The following is a 26,324-nucleotide window of genomic DNA, read 5'->3' on the forward strand; positions in this document are numbered from 1 at the left end:
TATCCCTATATCGTGTTAAGTTAGCATAGGTACGTTTGAGATTTAAACGCCATTTTTCCTTTCTTGCAACTTCTGCACACGACCCTCATTTGTTGACTTAGCTTTCAACCTAGTAGTTTGGCGTGGTGAATGTGAGAATAATATGTTATTGCTCTGATATCTGCTTTGTTTAATAAAACATGTCTGCACGGAGAGTGCTGAAGTTTCAGGAGCAACACGATATGGAATTGTTATGAGGTCTGATCTCCACGCCTTCATAGTCATAACACAAGTGCAGCCTTTGCCAACTTGGGCTTGAGGCGGGATTGATATTGCTTTGCACGAGAATTGTTAACACACTTGATGCGGTGCACATGCAGAGAGAGCTGGTGTATGCTGATGTGATTCCTTCATGCTAGGACACTAAGGTATGGGCCCGCCCTAAAACAACCCAAAGAGACCTTCTTAGATAATAATATAATATATGTGTTAGGGAGGGTGAGATATAAGTGTTGTTAACTCTTATTCATTACAGCATGTTAACATGCTGTCACCATTCGCTTTTTATGTCTTAGTAACTATGCTGATAATTTTGCTACTGATAATAAGTATACTTGTATTATCAAAGATACTGCGCCTGAGAAGACGGCATTAGTAAATAAACATTTCAAATGCACATGTGTCTTCTTTACTCCATGTTCTGGTTTGTAATGATAATATAACGAAAGAGTGTTCATGAGTCCCACGTACCCTGAGGTACTGTAAGTTCATGTTCTGGTTTGTCTAAACATTGGGTGTTTGATATGTCCAATGAGACACTGTAGCTAGCTCGGTAAGGGGTGAGTTGGTTGCTAAGGTAAGTTTTGGGACACCCTAATTTGCCGAGGTTCCACTCCTCTGTGCACAGTTCTGTGTGAGTACAGAAACCCTGCAACATGGCGCCCAACGGTTTCGGTGGTCTTATATCATGACACTCGAGTAGTTTATCATTCATGCCTTAACCCCTTCACATCCGTTTCCGGAAAACGGGGTGTTGGTGAAACCTACCTATTTTTTGAAATAGGTCTTTATTCAAGCTTGATTCTTCCTTAAACGGTTTCTTTGAATTACTACCCAGTTGTGCTACAAAGTATTCTTTGTGTTTTCTTGTTTCCAATTCTGTAATGGCGGCGGCGGTGGCTATTGCGCAGCATAGTCGCGTAGCGGTACGCAACCATCTTCAGACGTACCAGGTCCCAGTAGATGGGATGGCTGTGATTTTCGTGGTAAGTGCAGATCCGGCGTTTCCTTACGAGTTGTTTTACTCTTGGGTTACGTTTCCGGCTGTGGACGCTAATTCTGGTTTGTTCCACTCCTACACCGCCTCGGATGTCCCGGCTGAATATACGCCATACAGGGCATTGGAAATACCTATTGATCATTGGCAGCATCGAGTTTGGTTTGATGGCGCCCTCCCCCACTCTTTGTCCCGTGCGAGGTTAGGTCCACTCTCGATTCCAGGTACGAATTGGCCTGCATTGGGTGGCTTTACCCCGCACCCGAATCACGGGGCTTGTACCCTGGCAGAAATTCGCAGGCTTCATGTAGTTTCCATTTCCGTGATTCGTGCTTTAGTGCAATACATCGGTCGACATCTTCCTGGTGGTCCCCAGGGGGGTGCGGCCGCTCCCATGGAACGAGGCGGAATGCGTCTCAATCCAGTGATGGTAAATTCGGTTTTTGGTGCGCGTCCTGTTGACAACGATGACTTCCCATTCTGGCTAGCGGAGAAGTTTGATCAACTGGAGGCGGTTTTTCCGAATTCTACTCCTGCTGATAAACATAGAATGTTGACGATTACTCTACCGAAGGATATTACTCCTGAACTTGCTGACTGTGACAGCTGGGGAAAAACATTTGCGGCAGTTTATACAAGGTGCTTCGGCACCCCGTCTATGACTGCCCTGCCTGAAATCGTTCGACGTGTTCAGAATGATCACGGTCCAGAGGCAGCGGTTGAATTGGGTATGCGCCTGTGTGGTTCTTTTGAGATTGTAAGTGATCTCATTCTCTCCAATGTTAAAGGAGATGCAGTTAACTTTCAGGTGTCGAATGCTTTGGCTGCTCTGCCCGATGCCGACAAACCCCGCCAGTTAGCAAAGATTGTGGTGGCCGCTTATAAAACGATTGGCCGCACAAGTAGAGGTCTGAAATATTTTCCAGTGAAGGAGAAAAAACAACCACAGGGGCAATCTGCAGTGACAGATGCCCAGCCAAAGTCCAAGAAACAAAATTGGCCTAAAAAACAGACACAGGGGAAGCAGACAATGCAGACTCAGGGTTCTTTTCCTGCAATACAAGCTCCTGCGCCATCCGAAAAAGTTTATGATTTGCGCGACCGCGCGATGATTAAATCACCTGATCGTTTTCAGGGTTCTGATCAACGCTCTCCTCGTTCCTTTCAGGACACATCGGCCCAGAAAACCGGTGGAGGAGGAGGGGGTGGACGTGGACGTGGTGGCCAACAAGGACGTGGTCAGTCCCGCCAGACGGACGGCGCAGTGAAGCAGGAGGATTCTACGCCTCGGCGTCCGCAGTTTGCGAAAAAGAAAGTCGCAGCCTTAACAGCGCATCGATATGCCACAGATAGTGAGAACGCGGCTTCGGAATCTGACGTGGGCTCTGACCTTGCTGGACAGCGCGGCGGAGATAACCATAGTCAGAGAGGCGCTGCGTCCACTACTGAGGGTGACAGCGACTGAAGTCTACGTTGTGATAGAAACAGCGGATACGAGACTTGCTCCCCCTGAAAGACTATATGAAATTGTCCTGTTAATTGAAGGTGACATACAGCGTACCGTTAAAGGTGTATTTTGGGAGAATCTGTCTTCTACATATGATATTTTACTTTCGGAGGCTGACTGGCCCCCACCTTTTGTGCTCGCGGCGCCGCGAGGGGAGGAGGTAATCCTACCCAGTTTCGCGAACACTGTCTCGAAAGAGCATGCGCAGCATTTTGCAGAAGAGTGGGCTTGGGCTCTCGCGCCGGCTCTGTACCGTAACCAATGTGGTTGGGATAAATTGTCGCCTTGCCACGAAATTCCGTTGCGGTCTCAGCCGCAGCCTCAACCTCAATATCCCATTCGGCGTGAAGCAAAATCTTCCGTCGCGGAAATCCTTGAACAATTGGAATATCAGGGAGTTATTGAAACGTGTGTGTCACCGATGAATAATCCCCTTTTTACTGTGAATAAACCTGACGGATCATATCGTTTGGTTTTGGATTACCGGCATTTGAACTCGCATTGCCGTAACTGTGCAGTACAGAATACCCACGGCTCTGCCCTAGTGGATAGTCTCGTGCGTAAGCGTTTCAAGACAACGCTTGACATATCCAATGGTTTTTATGCCCACAGATTGGACAGCTTTAGCTCCCAATGGACAAGTTTTACAAGCGCTGGAGTCCAAAAGCAATTCCGGCGTCTTCCAATGGGCTACAAGAATAGTCCTGGAGTATTTACCGCTCGAATTGTCTCTATTCTGGAGGCACTCGACCCTGATGCTTTTTCGTATGTGGATGACATATATCTCACAGACGACGATATTTGGGAGCATCTGTGTCGTGTGAATTCTCTTGTTTGCAACTTCGCAGACATGGGTTACAAATTCAACTTTGCAAAATCGCACATTGCTGAACACACAGTGTTGTTTTTGGGCTATGAGCTCAACAATGAAGGTAGAGGTTTGGCTCCTCACTTCTTGGAGAAGTGCGCACAATTGCGCGCACCAACAACTCTGAAAAAATTACAATCCTTACTGGGCTTTTTGAATTTCGGCAGAACTTACATTCCGGAATATGCCCAGCGTATCAAGCCTTTGTATGCTTTGATACAACCAACTTTCTCAAAAACATGCTGGCTGCCTGAGCATTCAGCCATTTTGCAATCCTTGCAGGCTGATCTGCTCGCTTCTAAATATTTACTGACTCGTGATAACCACACCAACCTGGTCATAAGAATAATTCCTGGGACGGTGGGTTTCACGTACCTCACTTTTAATGAAGGTGACACTGTACCTATTGCTTACAAGTCACACTTGTACACCTCGGCTGAGATGCGGTTTCCCACCATAGAAAAGGTTTTAACTGCTGTACAGATGGCTATTCTAAAGGAACGGGCTCTGTCGCAGGGGAAGCGCATGCTAGTGGTAACACCCTGTCCTCATTTAGAGGCAGTCACGAAAGCCAGTGTACCAAATTCAAAGGCTTTGCACCCTCGGTGGATACAGTGGGCTGCGTCATTGTCATCCGCAGATGTCATGTTTATTTTTGACGCTTCCTTACGGTCGCAGGAGTACTTGCAGTATGAATTCGTTCATCCTGCTCCTCTGGCGATGCGACCTTTGGAAGACTTCCATTGCATCATTTACACTGATGGGTCGGCGCAGGTTGCGCATGGCTCTAAACATGCCTACGTTTCCGCATGCGCCATTGTGGTCGGTGCTATGTTGAATGATGAGTTCATTTCCAGGGAGGTACACACGTTGCCCCTGGGCGATTGCACCGCACAATTGGCAGAGCTTCGTGCTCTCTTACTAGCTTTGGAGTACGCAGATCCAAGTGTTACTACTCTAATTGTAAGTGATTCTTACTACTGTGTCCAGTCTTACAATGAAAACTTGTTCTTTTGGATTCAAAATGATTTTCATGATTCCAAGGGTAGCACAATAAAACATAAAATGATCTGGGTTCGAGTGGCAGAGCTTAAGGCTATGTTGCCACTCGTTTATGTGATTCATACTCTCGGTCATCAGCGCGTGGGAGTTCACGCTGTTGGCAACTCGCTTGCTGATGAAGCGGCGAAATCAGCAGTATCTACATACTTAGTTGCAGCAGTTACTAGGTCTAAAACCAAGATTGATAGCGACATCTTGGCAGCGATTGCTGCCTCTGAGAAGGGAAGTAAACATCCTCCGGGATTCCCTTCGAAGTATAAATACCACTTAAGTCCCGAAAAGGTTCCTTTTGTGACAATTCCTGATGTTGGGGAACGGCTGATTCCCAACTCGGATCGCAGAGCAGACTTGATTACAGCGGCTCATGAAGGTGTGGCGTCTGCGCATGCGGGCGTCTCGGCCACTGTAACTCAATTACAATTACGTTTCTGGTGGCGGGGACTGTACAAACAGACGCGTGATTATGTCCTTCTGTGTGACATATGCCAGCAGATTAAACCTTCAACTGCTACGCGTCCGCCTCAGACTCAGTTGTACATTTCTAATGAACCACTAGGCTGTGTTTATTTAGATCACTGCGGTCCATTTTCATCTGATACTGCGTATAAATACATCTTAGTAGCAGTTGACTCATGCACACGCTTTGTGTGGGTATGGCCACATCGCAGCGCTGATTCCCGGACTGTCATCAGAGATTTGCGTATCTTTATAGGGATTTTTGCCTGTGGTACCTTCCATTCGGATCAGGGTCCGGCTTTCGCCTCTAAGGCGTATAAGGATGCCATGACTTCGATGGGGGTCCAAGTCAAGTTTTCGTCACCCTACAGACCCGAGGGTAATAGTGTAGTTGAACGAATGAACCGTGATTTAAAGCAATCTTTGACAGCCCGAGTTATAGGCACTGGCAGAAACTGGCTGGCTCACCTCTATGGCGTGCAGCGTGCTCTTAATAATCTCCCTAGAAGGTCTCTGGGTGGGCGGACCCCATACGAAATGCTCTTTGGCATCAAGATGTTCGTCCCTGACCTTGACGGTCTAGACTCGGTGGTTCGCGCCACTTCCTTTGACGCAGATGAACATTGCAATGTTTTACAGAATCTACAAAAGACGAGAGACACTCTTGCAAAGGAACATTTGCCCTCCACATCGGATGATGCGTTGCAGATCCCGGTAGTTGGCTGGCTACCCCAAGTTGGAGAACTGGTTCGAGAGAAGATCGACAACAAGAAAGAGTTTGGTCCCTCCTATCGAGCTCCGGTCCCAGTGCTTGGAGTGAAGGGCACAAGAACAGTCATTTTACCACCACTTCCAGGTCGTAAGGAAAACAGGTTTATTTCTATTGACAATGTCAAGATACACAGAGTGGCCGATTCTTCTTAGCATGACACCGGCTGTTTCCTGTCCTTCCATTGTGAGAAATTCAATTATGCCCACTGCTTCTAATAATGAACCGGAGGTGGCCATCGAATTACCTGCTGTTTCCAGTCCATTATTGAATAATTTACCAGGAACTAACCTTGATGAGACAGACTATACATACCCCACTGATTTGTCCATGCCTGACATGCAAGCTCGTTTAGCCACGGAATCCAGATTTTCATTTGACTCTGCTTCCCTTGCCTCGAAAAAACCCTCTAAAATTGCAGTATATGCTAGCCTGTTTAAAAAACATTTTTTGATACCTCCTTGGATATACATTTGGCTGGTCCTTTTTTCAGTTTACCTTTTTATGTCAATTGGTTTTGTGTTTTATTTTTTTCGCATTATGAATGGACACTATGTCGAGGAGAGAACTTGCATTACTCATTTGAATGGAACTTTGGCCCCACTTTCCTCTTCACATTCTACACACAGATTAAAAAGAGACTTGACTTTGGTTAACATCACAGCGTGGCCTGTTCTGGATGGAATCGCGTGGGATGCAGTTCGTTTTCAGATACATGGTCCAACGGAAGTCGTTAATGTCCCTAATGTACTAAGAGTTAATATGGGGGATGTGGTGAAACAAAACATTCGTTCTGATGATTGGGATGTTAATGCTGTGGAAAGTTTGTTTTCTGATTTGAAATATTATGCTGCTTTTGATGCTGAGGATTTATATTTAGAATCTGCTAATTATGGTGAATTGTTCTGTTACCAACATTATGGCAATCACTTCTTACACAAGACATCTTCCCGAAGGGATGCGGTTAATTTTACTCAGTGGGAACATTGCCCAGCACCAACACAAGGGAGTTCAGAAACGTTTCTTAAAAAGTATACTTATTTCACTGACTTTAATCAGTCCAATCCCGAGTCCTTTTATTTTAAATTTCACAAACAGCCACTGTCCAAGGTTCGACTTACAAATACAAAATTGTTATATTCAAATGCCTTCCTGGATCAATTAGTTACTGGAGGGTATGAGTTATGGAAGGATACCATAGACCTTAAATCAGTTTGGGGCTCAAGGGCCTGGCAGGTACAAGGCACTGAGGCTTTGCACCGTGCATGTCTCATCCCAAATCATATGTGGTTTTTAAATGAAACCATTTCCCAGACCACGTGCTTTGGATTGGCTACATCTAAAAGGTTAAACACCCCGTCTTTCCCGGAGTTGGAGGAATATGAGAATTGGAGTAATTTTACTAAATTGTCCATTAGAGATATACAAGCTCTGCTTCTGAATTCCTCCTTTAACATTTCCAGTATGAATCCCAAGGGTTGGCTGCTTTGGCACCGTGGTGCTGATTCTTGCCAAAAGAGATTTTTAAATATAACTGACGGTTTTAAGACTGTTAGATCTGATCCCCGTTTTGATTTGAGTCATACTGTCACCTCTTACTCAGTTGGCAAGTTGTGTCAAGCTTGGCTGAAACATTCAACTTTACCTGCGGTTAAGTATCACCTTTCCAAACTGAATGCAGACGTGGATTTGAATGATTTCATTAAGGGCCCAGCTAGTGGCAGGTCTAAAAGGTGGTTATATGGTGTTTACAATGAAATTTGGAAACTCTCACAGATTGAGGCTGCTTCACGCCTTAGGGCTATTGATCAGGCAAATCTTGAGAAAGTGCTTGCAGTGGTTGACAATAGCATTAACGTGCTTTCCTCTAGAATTTACACATTGGATAATATTGTGTCGTCTGTTGTTGATATTGTGCATGATGAAGTGTCTGTATTATACCATGGTCAAAATCAATTACGTTCAATCATGCAGTTTGCATGGACACTACAGACTCTAAAAATGGGTAAAGTTCCCTGGGGATACATGAACGTTTCCTCTTTATTTGCACCGTTTAATTTGACAGACAAACAACGCTTGCTTTCAATGCGTGATGCTTCCTTTTCTATGCTCCATATTGAAAGATTGGAATCTTTACCTTTTTCTGTGGCAGAGACCACTGCTGCTACGTGGCTTATCCACGGTTTAATAACGCTGCCGTTTGCTTTATATAAGTTTTCAAATTGTATGAAATATGTGCCAATAGGTCGTTTTGAACCCTTAGGTAGCGGTTTTCTTCATGAGGTCTGGTCACTCCCATACACATACAGATGTTTCAAGGATGAACAAGAGGTTTATCTAACAGGGGATGAGTGTACTGAGACGCCAGATCATTCTTTAATGTGTAGACACATACAGTTACACGGTTCATGTAACAGGGACAGACCGAATATGGCTTGCGTTTTACAGGGCACGCCAGTTCCTGCTATCATCCCCACGTTTAAATTGTTAGAGAATGGTAGTTATTTAATGCTCAATAATGAAAACTGCTGTGGTTTAATTAAAGGTATAGCTTTCATAGTAACGGTTAGTGAGCGAGTTATTTGCTGCAGAAATGTTCTTTATCCTCCCACACGTGAACATAGGGAGTCTTCCATTTGGCCACAGATACCGACCTTGGGAGCAGAATTCAGCGGCATGGCTAGAATAAGAGCTCTATTGTCCCAGAAAGAGGTGGCCTTGAGCTCGGCCCGTGAAACTTTCGTGCTTCACATTGCTAACACCCGCACGGAGGTTCAGGCTCTTTTAAACACTGATTTGCCCTTGCATTTCGGAGCCATGGTCCGTTCTATCTTTAACGCATCCTCCACAACGGGCCTAGCACATTTTTTTAAAGTTGTTAGCGGTGGTCTCGTGACTTCCTTTGAGAAGATATTTGGAGTCATCCCTGCATTCTTCCATTCTATTTTTTCATCCTTATTTGGAGGGTTCCCGTTTTTGCTTGCATTAGCGGCTGGCGCATTGGTGGTTTTCTGCCTTTTTAAATATGGATGCCCTTCCTGTGCAAGACCACGCACGGCTACTACTGACGCGGTTTCGCAACCGCATGCTTGATTACTATGGCACACTGCCGTTAGCGACTCTAAGCACGGCGTTTGGATTATCTTTTCGGTTCTCCTATTTCACCTGTGTCCAGCCTGTATTTCGCTGTCTGACCTGTGATTTCCTTTGGGCCATTGATTTGTGTCTCTGCGGACCAGCATCTTCTGACGTCGATTTTGATCAACTGATGAGTCCTATCATTGCTCACGAGTTGGTTTGTTCTGACGAAAGGGTTATGGCCTTGGCGGTGGCACATGGACTAATGGGTCCCTGGGATGTGTTGTCGGCAGCGCAGAATTTCTTGGAACTAAGTTTTCTTGAGAACACACCGAGCTGTCCTCTGATGGTTATAGAGGATCCGGTGCTGGAAGATCACGTATGTTCCTTTCATCTTTTAAATTGGATGGCTGAACTGTTTTCTGATGAGGACAGTGACTTCCTCCTGGAGGCTGTTGCAGCTTACTTTTCATATACGGTCTTATCATAGACACTGCCTCAAATTGACATGCTGATTGATAGCATTTCCTTGATTTTATTGACTTTTGGTCAAGACATTTTATTTTTTGCTTGCCTATTGGCTTGAGCCACAGTATATTTGTGGGCTATTTTTTTTAGCATTAATTTTTATATTTGAATCTTTATTCATGCTCGTTTATAAATGGATTCTGCTCTCATGTGATGGCACTTCTGTTACCTTATTTAGTCCGTTCTCGGATCATGGGGGGGTGTTGTATAACTCCTATATATCCCTATATCGTGTTAAGTTAGCATAGGTACGTTTGAGATTTAAACGCCATTTTTCCTTTCTTGCAACTTCTGCACACGACCCTCATTTGTTGACTTAGCTTTCAACCTAGTAGTTTGGCGTGGTGAATGTGAGAATAATATGTTATTGCTCTGATATCTGCTTTGTTTAATAAAACATGTCTGCACGGAGAGTGCTGAAGTTTCAGGAGCAACACGATATGGAATTGTTATGAGGTCTGATCTCCACGCCTTCATAGTCATAACACAAGTGCAGCCTTTGCCAACTTGGGCTTGAGGCGGGATTGATATTGCTTTGCACGAGAATTGTTAACACACTTGATGCGGTGCACATGCAGAGAGAGCTGGTGTATGCTGATGTGATTCCTTCATGCTAGGACACTAAGGTATGGGCCCGCCCTAAAACAACCCAAAGAGACCTTCTTAGATAATAATATAATATATGTGTTAGGGAGGGTGAGATATAAGTGTTGTTAACTCTTATTCATTACAGCATGTTAACATGCTGTCACCATTCGCTTTTTATGTCTTAGTAACTATGCTGATAATTTTGCTACTGATAATAAGTATACTTGTATTATCAAAGATACTGCGCCTGAGAAGACGGCATTAGTAAATAAACATTTCAAATGCACATGTGTCTTCTTTACTCCATGTTCTGGTTTGTAATGATAATATAACGAAAGAGTGTTCATGAGTCCCACGTACCCTGAGGTACTGTAAGTTCATGTTCTGGTTTGTCTAAACATTGGGTGTTTGATATGTCCAATGAGACACTGTAGCTAGCTCGGTAAGGGGTGAGTTGGTTGCTAAGGTAAGTTTTGGGACACCCTAATTTGCCGAGGTTCCACTCCTCTGTGCACAGTTCTGTGTGAGTACAGAAACCCTGCAACACTGCTGCTCCTGGTCTCATCGTCCTGCTCACCTGCTGCAATTTCAGTGCCTCTGCTCCATACAGGAACCTTGCAAAGCCTGTGGACATGTAAGACTCCTGAAGCAATCTCCCTTGAAGTGAAGGTATCACTTCCCTGCATCTGCCGGCACCACAACGAACTGACCAGTCTGCTGATCCTGGGCTCCCACGTACTCCAAAAGGCTCAGCAACACAGGTGGTGGTTCTTTACATCCCTTGAGGCCTGCCCTGTCGTCTCACCAAGTTTGAGGCCAGTATCCCTCGTCTGAGCTGTAGGAATCGAACCCCTGTGCACTGTGTCGGCTTGCTGTTGCAAAGGCTTGTTGGTTTTCTTCCACCAAGATATCCAGACTCCATGTAGCCCCAACCTCAAGCATCTCCTGTGACCAAGATCTTCATCCTCACAGCATCCTTTGCATTGTGGGCCTGCATCTTTGGTGAGCTGCTCGAGGTCCTCTTGCGACTCCAGTGCCCCCGGCCTGTCGGTCCTCTTGAGGGTCTCCTTCAAATTCAGTAAGGTCCTCTGATTGCTTGGGGACTGCTCTGACTCCCCTGCTTGTGGTGAGTCACCTGGATCTTGCACTGCACCTTTTCTACTTTCCACATTGGTTGCAGTTGTCAAGGCTTGTTGGTGCTCCCGATGAACACGACCCCATAACCCTTGACATCTGAAATGGGACAGGTCACTAATGTCTTCCACAGTGTTGCCTGGTCTGCAGAGCTGCAACTCCAAGGTCACCGTCAGCTCTCCTGCAGCACCCGACATCGGTGGCCATTCGTCTTCTGTGCCTTCTGGTCACTCCTGAGTGGCATAGACTCTGTCCGCTCTGCTTGCAGGTACCTCTCATCTTGAATCCACCTTTGGGTTCCACCAGACACTTCCACCTTCTCCAGCAGCGGCATCTTCTTGAAGTCCCCCATTGAGTTCAACGGACGTTTCCGACGCCACTTCACACCTATGCACCTGGCTTCCCAGGTGTAGCTATCCGGGTTCCTAGGGTATCCACGTGTGGTGTGACTCTTCATCATTCTGTCTTCCACAGGGTTTCTTCAGAGTCCACTAGGAAGGGTCCTTCTTTAAAACTGCAACACAACTTACCCATTGACTTGTATTGAGTCCGTGGTCGTGTCCCACTCTGCACATGGCCTCCGTGGGGTTCCTGGTTACTTACCTCGGGTGGTCCCTTGGGTCCCCAGCACGTCTATGTCTTCTGGGTATAGTCTTGACTTGAGTTGTGCTTCGCATACCACTATTTTAGTATATGGTTTGGTCTCCCCCTGGTGACCACTGTGTATTCATGCTCCTTACCTGTTTTTTATTGCAAAGTGTTGTGTGCATTGTATATCTCCGGGTAGGAGATATCTGTATGTGTTAGTGAGTGTCTTATAATAAATACACATTTTTAGAAATACACTGTGTGATTATTTTTCATTTAATCTATACCTATAAGATTATGCTCTGGTAAAATAAGCTGCTTTACACTCCTTCTGGACTAAACCTTAAGGCTGCTCTCCACAGCTACCACTTAAAGGGCTTTCTAAGGTTGTTTAAGACCACTAAAATCATCATAAGGGTTGTCTGGAATAGTGTACACCTGGGCGGAGTTCATGTAGCGGTGCTACGTGTTACTCGGCGAAGCATAAAAAAACCTCTGCCTCGCGACTCGAAGTTCCGCGAGCGGATGGAGCTGCTTGCTCCGCCTATTCGCGAGATGTTTCTGACATTCGGCAATGCGGATTGCGTGCTCGGGGGAAATATCACGCGAACTTCACCATGCGGGCGCCGATGGGCGTGGCCATCTTGTTTTTCTACTCTTTGTTATGGTTCTAGGGCTTTTTTTAAAATCTTCCCTATATCTTTTCAATCCTTTGTTCCTAAAACTTTTATTCTGATCTTTTTAATTTATTGTCTATCCCTCTCTCTTCCTGCGTTTTTTCTATTTTTTGTGTGTTTTACTGCGTTTTGTCCTGTTTTTCCATTACTTGCTTTTTATTTTTTTACTTCCCTACTTCTTCTCCTGACTTTATTTTTCACTTCTACATTTTATTTTCTTCCCCCGACCCCCGGAATCATGGCTAAGAGTAAGAAGTCAACACAAAGTGTGACCAGGAGCTGCCGTCCTTGCAGAAGTCTTCACCCAGGAGGGGTGCAGCCCATGCCTTATTTTCTGAGGTGGAGGTGGCTGCACTGTTTTTCTTTGTGAAGCGCTACCTCCCCTTAACCCTGGCAGCAGGCGGCAGGCCTTGGTTCGGGTACGGGATCGAGGTGCTTCACCGGCGGTGGGCTAGTGTGTATTAGCCAGTGTTTTGCTGCTCTGAGGTCCAGCGCACCCATAACCAACTGATGCACCGGTGGTCCGACATCCTGGACCTAGAGCAGGACCTGTTGGACCTGCTAGGTGTTGAGGCCGCCCGGCTTGGTGAGTAGCTAATTATTTATTACTATTGCTATTGTAGAGGGGCTTGGGAGAGGATGTAGCTTTATGGGTAGAGCGGTCGACCTCAAAGCTGGGGAACCAGGTTCGAGTCTCTGCAATGGCGCTCAACATCAGGTGATTCTGGGCAAATCACTTAATCTCCCCATGCCTAACATAAATGAATGTGTCCATCTGTAATGAAAGTAGTGCTCATGTAAAGCGATCTGATACCTGATGTCTTCGGGTCTAGTTTGCGATATACAAAACTCTAAAAATAAATTGTGTGTTCTGTGTTATTGCGAATATTTTTTTTTTTCAAATAGCAAGAATGCTGCTACTGCATACATGCAGGTAAGTTACATTTAAAAATGTATTCTAGACAGGTGCTCGGTGCTACTAATCTTATTTGTTTGCCAGTCAGGAGGGATCTGATGTGGCTGCAGCAGGGGGTGAGCCAGCAGCAGTGGTGAGTCGTGGTAAGTCATATTCCTTACTTATTGACAAATACACTCGCTGCAAGGGTGTACACTGTACTGTTGAGGCTACGTTGTTGTGAACAGTTGAAGAATACACCCTTTACTTAGTATTAGCATTAGCGGAAGTTGAGTAACTAATGGCGTTTTCTATCTTCAACCCAGCAGAGAAAGTTTTATGAAGAAGACTAAGAGGCCCATTAGGATGTCGGGTGCCGGCCTGGCGGGGGCAATCTGCCCGACATCCACTCCCAAATGCCCCCGCCATATTAGTATGGCGGGGGGACCACGGCGGACGGAAAGACCATCCGTCGCTTTTCCGCCCCGGTCGCCTTGCGGCTGGGGCGGAAAGGATTAATATGGTGGCGTTGTCTAATAGACACCGCCAGCCGTATTAAGATGGGCCAAATCGGGTGCCTTTCTGGGGCGGCGATGCCACCACAGAAAGGCATGCGGTCTTCACTCTGGGGGCCCCCTGCGGGCCCCCAGAGTGAAGGAGGGGTGGGGGGTGCACATGGGGGGTACCTGTGGTACCCCCCAGCATTTGCATAAACAAAGCGGCAGGCACCGCGCGGTGCCTGCCGCTTTGTTTATGCAAATGCATGCATACATTTTTAACATTGTGGCGGGCAGTGCAGTAAGCACCGCCCGCCACAATGGTAAAAATGGGGGATGCGCCGGCCACTGTGGCGGGCGCATCCTAATGCAGACATCAGGACCACCGCCCTTCAGGCGGGCGGTCCCATTTACCACAAGGGTGGTACCCCCCAGCATTTGCATAAACAAAGCGGCAGGCACCGTGCGGTGCCTACCGCCTTGTTTATGCAAATGCACGCATACATTTTTAACATTATGGCGGGCAGTGCAGTGAGCACTGCCCGCCACAATGTTAAAAATGGGGGATCCGCCCGCCACTGTGGCGGGCGCATCCTAATGCAGACATCGGGACCACCGCTCTTCAGGTGGGCGGTACCATTTACCACAAGGGTGCCATCCTAATGGGGGCCTAAGAGTCAGACGACCTTGATGGGTTGATGTAAAAAGGAAAGAAGGATGGAAGGTGGAAGGATGATTGATATGTAATATATGACTGGCAGAGAAGGATGCGTGGGTGAAGGAAGGTGGCCCCGGATGCATACAGGGGGCTGATAGGATGCATGGGTGGTTGAAGGATGGGTGAAAGGTGAAAGAAAGGATGCCTGCCTGGGTGACTGAAACTGTATGAGTGAAAAGCAATCCTCCAGGATTGTGATGGGTCAAACTCAAAGGCAACCAAGGAAGCATTGGGTGGTGGTTAAAATGCCAAATGTCAGTTGTTGGTGAAAGGTTTGTTGAGATTGAGAATGATAGCAATGTTTGAATGGATGGATGCCTGGATGGTATTCAATCATAGCATAGGTGGAGACTGGATGAAGATAATGTAAAAACAAATTAAACCATGCCAGAGTAGCAAAGCCAAGGGTGAAGAATAAAAAGAAAGTGCTATAACAGGATTGCAACAATAAATGGAAAAATCGCTGAGAAGAAGAATAAACAAGCACTGTTTTTTTTCAAGGTTTTTGATTCAAGGTTGTATTTCAGAATACTCCCTTGATTCACAGTATTTGCAAGCACAACATATATATTGTGTAAATACCCACCCATCATCAATTGCCTCCCTCCGACTCCGAAGTCCTTGCCCGGCCCCCTACCCATGTCATTTTGACCGTGTCAGCCATGGGTAGCCTATCGGCTGAAAGGTTACAATCATACAATAGTAGTACCTCACGTTATGCCGTATATTATAATTCATATTAGTAATCATATCATCTGCCTTATTGTAGTAGTCAGGGTGAAAGTGAAATTGAGCATTTGCCATTAATTTAACAGAGTATGGCCATTATAGAAAAATAAATAATTGTGTAGTATAGCTGCCCCACCTGCTGACAGTAGTAAAGTAACATGAGTCTGCGAGACAAGCATGTCTGTCTGGAGCACAAGCTGACTGAGCTGGCATGCCTACAAGGTTAATTTAGCTAAACAAGAGAGAGAGAAGAAGAATACTTGTCTACTCCATAGAGCCTAATGCCTGAAACACTAATCACATCCACATCTTAGGGGCCAAGGAAGTGAGAATACCACAAATGGTATGTACTGCTAGTGCTACTGTGCCACTATAATTTTATGTGTATCATTTTGGGCTATTGTTTTGCTAAGAGTATTGGTTACAGTTGTCTTTTTTTCTTTCTTGATATAGCTACTCCTTCCCAACCCAACAGGCAGGAGTTAGCAGCCAGGGTCTGACAATGGAAGCTGGAGGCCATCAGGGATGAATATTAGTGGCTGGTAGTTCTGGGGGAAGAGGAGGAGGAGGAGGCAGCAGCTGCAGCCTCCAATGCCCTGGGCCCCAGCCAGGTCCCCCCAGTGCCTCTAGTGGTACAGCGCCGTGGACTGGCAGCAACCCGCTCCAATTCAAAAACTGCTGCCCACTCCTGTTGTTCCTGCAAAACATTTCAGTGCTGCATGCTCCTCTGGATGGCGCGCCTAGATGCCAGGATTGAGGAGCGGTTCCATGCCCTAGAGCGCAAGATCCGGAAAGCCCGCTACTAGACATCAGTCTTGACCCTTGCCCCTTTTTTGATTTTTTTTTGGTGGCTGGGACTTGTTGGGGAGAGTAGGGGAAAACTTGAGTGTTCTTTTTTTATGGACAATTTGACTTTTTACTGGACATTGGTTGGGGTTAGGAAGAGGGGTGGGGCAGGTGTTGTGGGTTTCTTTCTTTCATTCTAGTTGATCTGTTAGGGGAATACATTATTTATAGTTTTTTTACATATGATGTAAATCTTTTTTGGAGGGGTTACTCTTTCACTTCGCACTATTTCTTTGCTGCAGGGCCGCAGCCAGTTTTGGAAATCTGCTGATAGTGTAACACACCAACAGGTGGATGTGGTAACCTCACTTGTCCTACTACTGTCAGTCTCTCCTCCTAGTCTATGCAGTCTGCAACTAAAACCCCCATGACTTTGAAGGGTGTGGGTGTGTGAATTAATTAATTACCATAGTATATACATTATGCTTCCCCGTACTTCTTCTCTTACCTGTGATTGATGTTTAGGCAAATCGATGGCTACATGGTGATGGTTTGGTTTCCCAAGGTGCCATGGCGGTGGTAGTAGTAGTAGACATATTGCAATTTGCAAACAAGAAAATAAGACAGTCAGTCACCTGAGGGAGATTAGGGGACGAGTAGTAGAAGTACAGTACACAAGAAGAATACTGCCAAACAAGAAACCATGATGATAAGCAATGCTAAAGTAAAATAAAACAGAATGGTGGGCTAGCCTAGTCAAAGTTACAATACAAACAGAAGTCGACTTGAGCTATTAAGTGGACAAGCGTAACCTTTAGTGCTGGATCTAGGATGATGAATCAATGCTGGCAATTAATTATGATGGATTATGTTCCTCTGGAAAAAAATGTAATATCGAATACTGTGCATGGGTGGGCAATCTAATCTATATATTGCCAGTGTGGGCTATAGTATATATACTTAGACCAGAAGAAGATCCTCGCCCTCCCTTGAGTTAGTGTTGCTTTCACCACATCTATCCCAGCAAGTGTGTGATCAATTATTGGTGTCAATTTAATTTTGTCACACCTCAATATAGAGCACATAGCCTGGGGAAAGAGGGTTACGGTTTTATGAATGGTTGGGAAGGAGGATTTGGGAAAGGTTTGACAAAGACAAACACTACTCATGGACAACAGAAATTCATCTTGGCAGCTGACCATCATAAATCTGTTAAGGGAGAAAAAGGAAATGCATGCATGATGATGATGAATTGAGTAGTACTAGATTAGTACAGGGCAGTATATTAATTGTGCAATCGCCTGTCTGCCCCCAGAATGACCCAAGTTAGTTACAGTTTATGTTCTGTTGTCCCGGGTTTCCTTTGAGAGATAGCAAATAAAATAAAATTCTCTGTAGGAGTCACATAAAAGAAAACATAAACAACACAAACAAGTTGTAATGATTGAAGAGAAAAAATGAATCAAATTAAATGATACCATATTATTGCCAAATTGGGAGTTGCATCTCCGCATTCCTCTTGGTCCTTCTTTGGACGGTCCGTCCGTCAATCTTGGGTGCCTGGTGGATGCGGTTTGGTAAGGTAAATAGAGATGTTTTCCCAAGGGTAAAGGGCCTGTAGATGGAAAAACAAAAAGGATATTGAAAAATCAAGGAGGAAAGTTAAACTGCATAATTAAGGAGGAGAGTAACAAAAAGACTTTCAGAGGCGGCATGGCTAAATCATGTCTGTTTCGTGATGAGAAACTACCAGTCTGCGTTGAGAAAGCTGCCACTCGAGTACAAATCTACTCGAGTGGCAGAAAACGACCACTTGCACTGTGCATGATGCCGTTTGCAATGATTGCACAGTGCGGACAAGCATCCGGCACTGTGCAATCATTGCGAACAGCATTTCCCTACCGTACCACGCAGTTCGCGTAGCTACGCTTAGCGTGTGTAGTGCGAAGTGCACTTTGCATAGCTACACGTAGCGCTACTACGTGAACTACGCCCAGGGTTACTCGCCACCACAACACAGACATGTAGGTCTGGTGTTCCTATTTACCTCTAGGCCACTTCACACCCTGAGTTATTTCATAAATCACCTCTGATACTCCTGACTAGTCCCAAGTCCCAAATCAAAATGCCTGCAGTAGTACAATTTTGAAGGGAAAGATTGACGAGTCACTTTTGTTTGAGTGCAGAATAGTAGACATCACTCACAACAAACAACAATCACTCAGCTTGCAATGCATGCCATCATTTACCTGTTCTTCCGGGGCAGTCCCTCTAGGCTCAAAAAGGATTGATATATAGTCAGGGTCCAGGTTTGGAGGCAGGCACACATTTCCCATTTGTATTCTCCATCCAATGTCTGGCTTGAGGGAAATGGCTTTAGGGCGAGTCAGGAGTGGACTTACTTCTTCAATGACTGCACACAGTTGTAATTCCAATCCGGCAATAAAGGGGTAAGATGGTGGGAATGGATTTGTTGTGAACCACAAAGACAGTGACACACACAAATAATAAAGCAAATAATGTTCCTCAGCTATATCTTCTTTTTTGGGGGGGGCGTCAAAGAAAGAAAGAAGGTAACTCGAAAATGAAAGAGCCTAGTAGTTGTCAGGGAAATAGACCTTGTCCTCAAACTCTGGTGGTTCGCCCAGAAGTAGGTCACCTAAGACACTACTTCCATGACCTGAGTCGCCGTCATCATCTCACTGCTGTGCAACTTCCGGTATGGTGTAATCCAGTGGTATAAAGTGTTGATTCATTTTTATCACAGTTAAACTACACATTTTAGGGCGAGAGACTTGTCCTTCTCACTGTCAGAACGGCATCAGCAGCACTCAAAACACTCTCAGCAGAGACACTTGCTACGGGGCAAGCCAGATTGTTTATGGCCAGCCTGCTGAGCACGGGCCATGGGCGCCTTTTCCCATCCCAATACAGCTATGGGTTTTGATAAAAATAGATCTCTGTTGGGAAGAGGTGTGGTGCCGCGGCTAGGATGACTGACTCCGGAATCTGGGGAATCACGGTTCAATCCCCAGCACCGGCAGCAGATTTGCCCAGCACCATGTGACTCTGGGCAACAGCTTGCTTAATCTCCCCGACAGCCCCCAGCGCCTAGAGACCCTTACGGGTGATTGTGCGCTTTACAAATGTGGATTATTATTATTATTATTATTATTATTGGGTCATCCAGATAGTCCTGGACCATCCCCTCAATGGTGATGGTTGTTCCGCTCTGCTTGGCCTCTTTTGCCTTTGCCTCAGCACTGGTCTTGAGCCCTGCCTGTGGAAGCCATTTCTGGGCTGATTTTGGGGCTGATGCTCCTGTTCTTTATGTTGTTCTTGGTGTTGTTGGTGATTTTGACTGCATGTGAGCCGAACGCACTGCTGTCCAAGTTTTATAGCTGGCAACATACCCGTCTGAAAAAGGAATGAGAGTGTGCAGTGATGGTTTGTACCGTGGATCAATAATTGTGGCACAAATGTAATGGTTGGATGACAGAATGCCTCTTTGCACCCTTGTATATGAAAGATAAGTGAAGGGTAAAGCACTCCCCCAACTGATATGCTACTTTTTTTTCCTCCAAGCCTGCGTACATTGCAGACATCTCCTTTAGCTGTTCCTGTAGCATGTGCAGCTATGGGATACCTTGGCCCATGCTACAGTCCTCCTTACTGACTTCACTTGTGAAGACCTTGAAAGGAAGCAGCATCTCCACAGGCATTTAACTAGGCCCCATTGGTCCAACTCAATCATCATGCCATTCACAGTAGCATCCCCTCTTTGCATTACATATTCTTTGATTCGTCTGTACTGCTCAATTAGATGTTCAAGCATGTACTAAGCTGAGTTCCAATGTGTTGGCACCAACTGGATGAGAGCTTTAACTGGTATTCTATTAGCACGTTGAATGAGCCTCAGCTGCTTCGGGCTTTAACCCCTTCGATGCTCATGACGGAACGGTTCCGTCATGAGCTACGGTTGAGCTGTGCTCATGACGGAACCGTTCCGTCATGACCACGCCCGTTTTTATTAGGGCCCAGCACCGGAGGGGGAATCGCGGTTGCGCTGAAAAGGTTAAAAGAATGGCTGAAATGTGTGCGGATTCTTCTGCAGGTGGTCAGTAAGTTGCTGACTCAGTCTTCTTTTTTCAGAAAGTCTTGAACAATTATGTTAATGCAGTGCGCCAAACACAGGACCCTGGAATAGCCGCCATGGCCTTAACTAAATTATTGCAATTGTCCATGGCAACAAAACCAATGTTAAGTCTCTTGGTCACAACCATTCACAGACTTTGTTGTCAAAGTCTTCCAAAATGTTTGCAGCAGTATGAGATTTCTCCATGGCGAATATGGCTACTGTTGCATGTTTCCGAGCAGCATTAAAAATCTCAGCAGTGTCAACACCTGCAGATATCTTTTCTCTGACACCCACAAAAGAGATCCAGTGTGCAGTGATGCACATGTAATCATTGGCTTGGCAACTGGTTCACATGTCTGTTGTCAGGTGGATAGTGTGAACAGCACTCTGCTGCAGTTCTTGTCCAAGCAATTCTAGCACGTCATGATGTAGTGATGGAACAGTGTTAGAATTGGGGGTCTCTAGTTGGCACAGGTAGGTACTTGTGACAAATAGAGACCCTCTCCTCTAGTCAGGGTAAGGGGGTACACTCCCAAGATAACCCCTGTTCACCCCCTTGCTAGCTTGGCACGAACAGTTAGACGTATCTCAGAGGCAGTGTGTAAAGCATTTGTGACCACCTACAGTAATCGAGTGACAACACTACAAATGGACACCACACTGGTAGTATATCAAAAATAGTTAGCTTTTATATAAAGACTTAGCACAAGACCACATAACAACAAAAATAATCCACAAAACTATCAGCAATAAAGAGTTCTTGTTAAAAATGCTTAGTTTTACAGTTCTGTGCGATTCGTTCTCTCTGTCCGGCTCCCGGGGATGAAAATACACATGAGTCTAGCAAGCGCAGCAGACACTCCGGTCTGATGCGTACTGAATCTTGATGCGTCCGGCAGGGACAGCGCGATGCAAAAAGAAAGCGTTGTCCGGTGCGATGTCCTCCTGTCACGGTGCGAGCTACGGCTCGTTGATGTCGTCTGTACAGGTCATTGAGCCCAGAGCTGCGATGATTGAGGGGACGGTGCTTGGTGAGGTGCGCTCAGTTTGCATTGCCGTGTACGAGCCGTACCTTGGGAGCCGGTGTCTTGCAGTCTTTGAACGCGATGCGAGGCGGGCAGTACGTCGCGGACGTGCAAAGCGTACCCCAACTCCGGGTGCAATTGTAGACTGGAAATCAGGGGCAATGTACGCGGCGATCCAACCAGTGCGATGCGATGAGGGGAAGCGTTGTACGCTGCGCTGTCTGCCAGTCACGATGCGAGCTACGGCTCGTTGACGTCGTTGGTACGAGTCGTTGGGCACAGAGCTACGTTGATTGAGGCGGACGGACTTGGTACGGTGCTTTGCAGGACACAAGTCGAACGTACGAGGCGTACTCAGCTCCCCGCCTCGGCGCTACGGAAAACAGCGTTTCTCGCGGCTCTCCTCAAGGCGGGTGAAGTCCACTGGTCCTGGGACTTCGTTCAGGGGGCAAGCTCGCTCACAAGCCCTTGGAGATCTTTTGCACAAGTGAAAATAAAGTCTTTAAGTCCTCTCCTTCGGCAGCAAGGCAACCACTGCAGGCCAATCCCCCAGGGATAGTATTCTTCCTTCAGCTTTCCCAGTTCCTTCTCTTCAGGCAGAGGTTTCTTCTTGTAACTTCAGAGGTTTCTGAAGTATCTTTTTCTGATCTGGATCTGATTTCTTGGGAGCCGGGTCCTAATACTTATACCCCTAAATCCTTTGTTCCTCAGGGGTTGAGGAGCCTTTGCCCAGCCTAAACCAGTTCTGGAGCACTCTGTGGACATGACTCTGACTTTCTATTCAGGGAGCAGGCTTGAGACATCAGACACTCCACAGGAGGTGGAGCCAGCATTGTGGTGGAAAGGCACAGTCCTATTCAGAGCCCAGGTGCACTCCTCCCACCCGTCTGGATGTAAATCTCTCATTCACCACCGGGCTACCCAGCCCTGCCCTTTGGAATTCCCCAGCCCTGTCACTCGCAGAAACCAGACAGCAGCTACACATCCCAGCAGAGGCGGGCTTCAAAGGTTAGGCAAGCAAATACCTACTTTCTAAAAGTGGTATTTGCAAACACAGAATATTAAAATAAACTCTACTAAAAGGTGTATTTTAATATTCTGAGTTCAGGCATACTAAACTCGAATTTCTACAATGTTCTCTGAGTCTGTTAGGATTATAGAATGTAATAATTCTAACAGCTCATTCTGGTCTATGGAGAACAGGTAGCCTTGCAATAGTGAAAAACGAAAATGGCTGTAATTCACTATTAGGACATGCCACATACATCAGGGCTTGTCCTACCTCATACTTACAATGCACCCTGCCCTTGGCCTACCATAGGGGTGACTAACATGAAGGTAAGGTTTAGGGACTGGCAAGTGGGTGCACTTGCCCAGTCAGCATGGCAGTACCAGACTGCACGCAGGCTCTGCTATGGCAGACCTTAGGCACATTTTACAAGGCTGCGTCTGTGGGTGGCACAACCAGTGCTACAAGCCCACCAGCAGCATTTGGAGCTACAAGCCCTGGGCACTCCTGGTGCACTGTACTAGGGTCTGACAGTAAACCAAATAAGCCAATCATGGAATTGATTTGAATAAAAAAGTTATCTTAGGCAGGATGATCATTTTTATTAGATTTACTCTCCCGTTCAGTGGGAGGCTTGACCACCGGAGGAGCAAACTACAAACATCTTTGGACACCCTGCTCCAGTTGATCTTAGGAATATCCTCTATTTTCTGTGCTAACTGGATGCCCAGGCACCTCATTCGAGACTTGGTCCGCTGTGTTGGATAGCCTTGATTCCATTCCATAATCTCGGTCTTATCCCTATTTATTCTATAACCCGATATTTCCCCGAATGATTCAGCCTGCTCTACTAATCTGGGAATAGCCTCTGCGGGGTTAGTAGTGTACATAAGCAGACCATCAACATATAGGGCGAATTTTAGCTCCAGGTCCGATATTTTGAAGGGTATAATCAAAGGATCGGACCTGAGCCGGCAAACAAAAGGTTCTATGTGTAGATTAAACAAAAGGGGTGACAAGGGACACCCCTGCCTGGTGCCCCGGGAAATAGTAACCCAATCTGTAAGGGCGCCATTAACTAAAATCTTTGCTTGGGGAGCGGAATAGAGGGATCTGACAGCTGAAACAAAATTACTCGAATCCAAAACTATAGAGAGATTCCCATAGGTATGTCCAGCTCACCTGGTCAAAAGCCTTTTCGGCGTCGATGGCAACTAAAGTCAAGGGAAGTTTTTTAACTACCGCCACATCGATAGCACTAATGGCTTGGAAAGTGAGTTCATTCAGCTGCTCACCGGGAAGAAAACCCCTTTGATCTTGATGTATTAAGGTTTTGATGATTTTCGCAGTCCTAGTGGCTAACACCCCCGCAAAGATTTTATAGTCGATATTCAAAAGAGAAAAACGTCTATATGACTCGATTCTTAGCGGGTCTTTGTTGGCTTTCAGAATCAGGGTTACTGTAGCTGCAGACCAGGACCTTGGAATAGGCTCACCGCACATATATACTTTATTAAAAAGGTTTTTTAAGACAGGCACTACTAAGTCAGATAAGACAAGGTATACCTCGGAAGGAAGCCCGTCCGGGCCGGGCGCTTTACCTTGAACCATTTTCTTTAGTTGGGCTTCTACTTCACCCTCCATTATAATAGAATGTAAAAAAGCCCTGTCCGCTTCTGACAACTGGGGGAGGTCTATCTGATTTAGCCATTCTTTAGCTTCCTGAGATCTAAAATTAGAATCTTCCTTATACAAATCCTGCATAAATGTTCTGGCCTCCTCCCGGATCTGGTCATCATCGTGCACAATGGTTCCTGTACCTCATTGAGATAGGCTATTTATCTGTTTCCTAACTCTATCCGCCCTGGCCTTCCACGCCGGAAGGGAGCCACATCTTTCCCCATATGAACATTTTTGAAGTTTACTGGCATCCCACCTGTCTTTAAGGTCTTATCCAAATTGGCCTGAAATTCTGCCCGAAGGCCCTCAAGCTCGGTTTGTAAACGTGGTACCAAATTCTGGGCGACTGCTGAGGCCCACTGCAGCTCCTGCTCTTTCTCTTTGATCTTACATAGACGATCTACCTCCAACCTTCTCATGGAATTATTTTGTCTGATCATCAGCAAGTTTAACGCACCTCATTGTGCCTAAAATACTTCTCTCCTATTACTTCTGCCGTTAACGCCTCCTTCAATAATAGAGATCTATCTAGGGTCCATCTCCTCTCATATTTTGTTTCCTTTAAGTTAACTACCAGTACAACAGCTGAGTGATCTGAGAGAATAGCAGGGATATAGGAAATTGAGTCTACATCTGAAAAAATGGTCTGGTCTAATAAAAAAATGGCGATTCTAGAGTGGTGTCTGTACATTTTACTATAAAAGGAAAGATCCCTTTTAGAACCGTTTTTTGATCTCCATATATCTAGAAGACAAAACTCCTTAATAACAGTTTTCAGCTCAGAGTGTGATCTACGGGGGACGATGTATTTGGCTTTGGAGGTGCGGTCTAGAAACTCATCGAATACCAGATTAAAATCCCCCCCCAGGATGATAGGAGCAGATGTGGCCAGGAGGCTCGCCTTTAGCTTTAGCAGGGCCCCTGGGTTGTCTTGATTCGTCCCATAGTAGACTGCACATACCAGGGGCGAGCCACATATTGAGAGAGCAGCCAACAGCCATCTCCCAGATAGGTTGGTATCAAACTTTTCAACCCTTATCCCTTAATTGCTACTAATTATAATTGCCACACCCCTAGAACTGCCTCTTTTGTTCCGAGTAAAGGCCTTCCTGAACCCATCTGAGCTTATTGAACCCCAACCAGCACTCATGAGCCTCCAAATGAGTTTCTTCTAGGAAGCAAATATGGGCCTTACAATTATAAAGAAATTCACTCACTCTCGACATTTTCCTCCTATCTCTTATGCCATTCACGTTCCAGCTTATTAGTTTAATTTTGTTAGTACTAGCCATTTCTTGACACTTTCAAGCGTTCAAGCTCCATACCCAAGCTGGTGTTATGCTTTCTATTACCTTTGGTTGTACCGGGACTCATTTTTTTATTTTGCTTTCCCCCCCTCGCACCCTACCCAGCCCCCACCTCCCCCTGAGGAACCCCCATACTTCCCTTTGGCGATCATTGTCGCCTATTCAGGACCACCCTTGTGCCAACAGCAAAGCGAACCCCTAATAAATGTGAAATAAACCTAAAGCCCAATATCTAAAAAAATAAAAAATAATAAAAACAGGAGTAACCTCCTTTAAGACATTGACGCCTTCAAGACATTATGCGTAGGTCTCACCCTATCTGTTTTCATTGTGTTCATTCAGCCTATCTACTTTTTTTTGTTTATCATATATATATATATGTTTTTCCCCTTTTATCTCTTTCGAGTAACCCCATTTTTTTTCTTTTTCCCTACTGTTTCTTTAGTATAGAAAAGAGGGGCGAACAAATAATATGCGCCTCTGTGACACAGACACTAAAAGGAGCCTGGTGGAGAAGGTCGCAGGAGCCCTTGCTACGGCTAGGCGAACGTCCCCTCACAATGCCCTTATCTGTGTTTTGCAAACGGGGGTGATCTTGACGGAGGGAGCGATGGAGTGATTCTCTGTTTTGAGCCGGTGCCCAGTGGTTGATCTCCCCTGCATCTCTTGTTTTCGCATTCTGGGTCTGTGTCCGTGCTGCTGTGCAGGGAAGCCGGGAGCCGGAGCCGGGGAACAACGGAGCCTGGAGCTGCGCTCTAGGACCGCAGAGCCAAACCCGCATGGGGCAGAGGCAGAAGCTGACTCTTGAGTGTCTGTTGCACACGGAAGCCGCGGCCCCAGACTGTGGAGGAAGATCCAGGCGGCGGCAGCAAGGATTAATTTTCGCACCCCTGAGGGGAGACGGCCTGCAGCAATACGGTCAGTGGTGGTAGGGGGGCCCAGTCGACCGAGAATCTCCGAGCTGTACACAAGCGAGGAGAAAGCTTGTGGACAAACAGGTTTTGCCCATGGAAAAGGTCCTCCCTGCAGA

The sequence above is a fragment of the Lissotriton helveticus genome, chromosome 1_1 (assembly GCF_964261635.1).
Source record: "Lissotriton helveticus chromosome 1_1, aLisHel1.1, whole genome shotgun sequence".
In the NCBI taxonomy this organism is placed as follows: domain Eukaryota; kingdom Metazoa; phylum Chordata; class Amphibia; order Caudata; family Salamandridae; genus Lissotriton; species Lissotriton helveticus.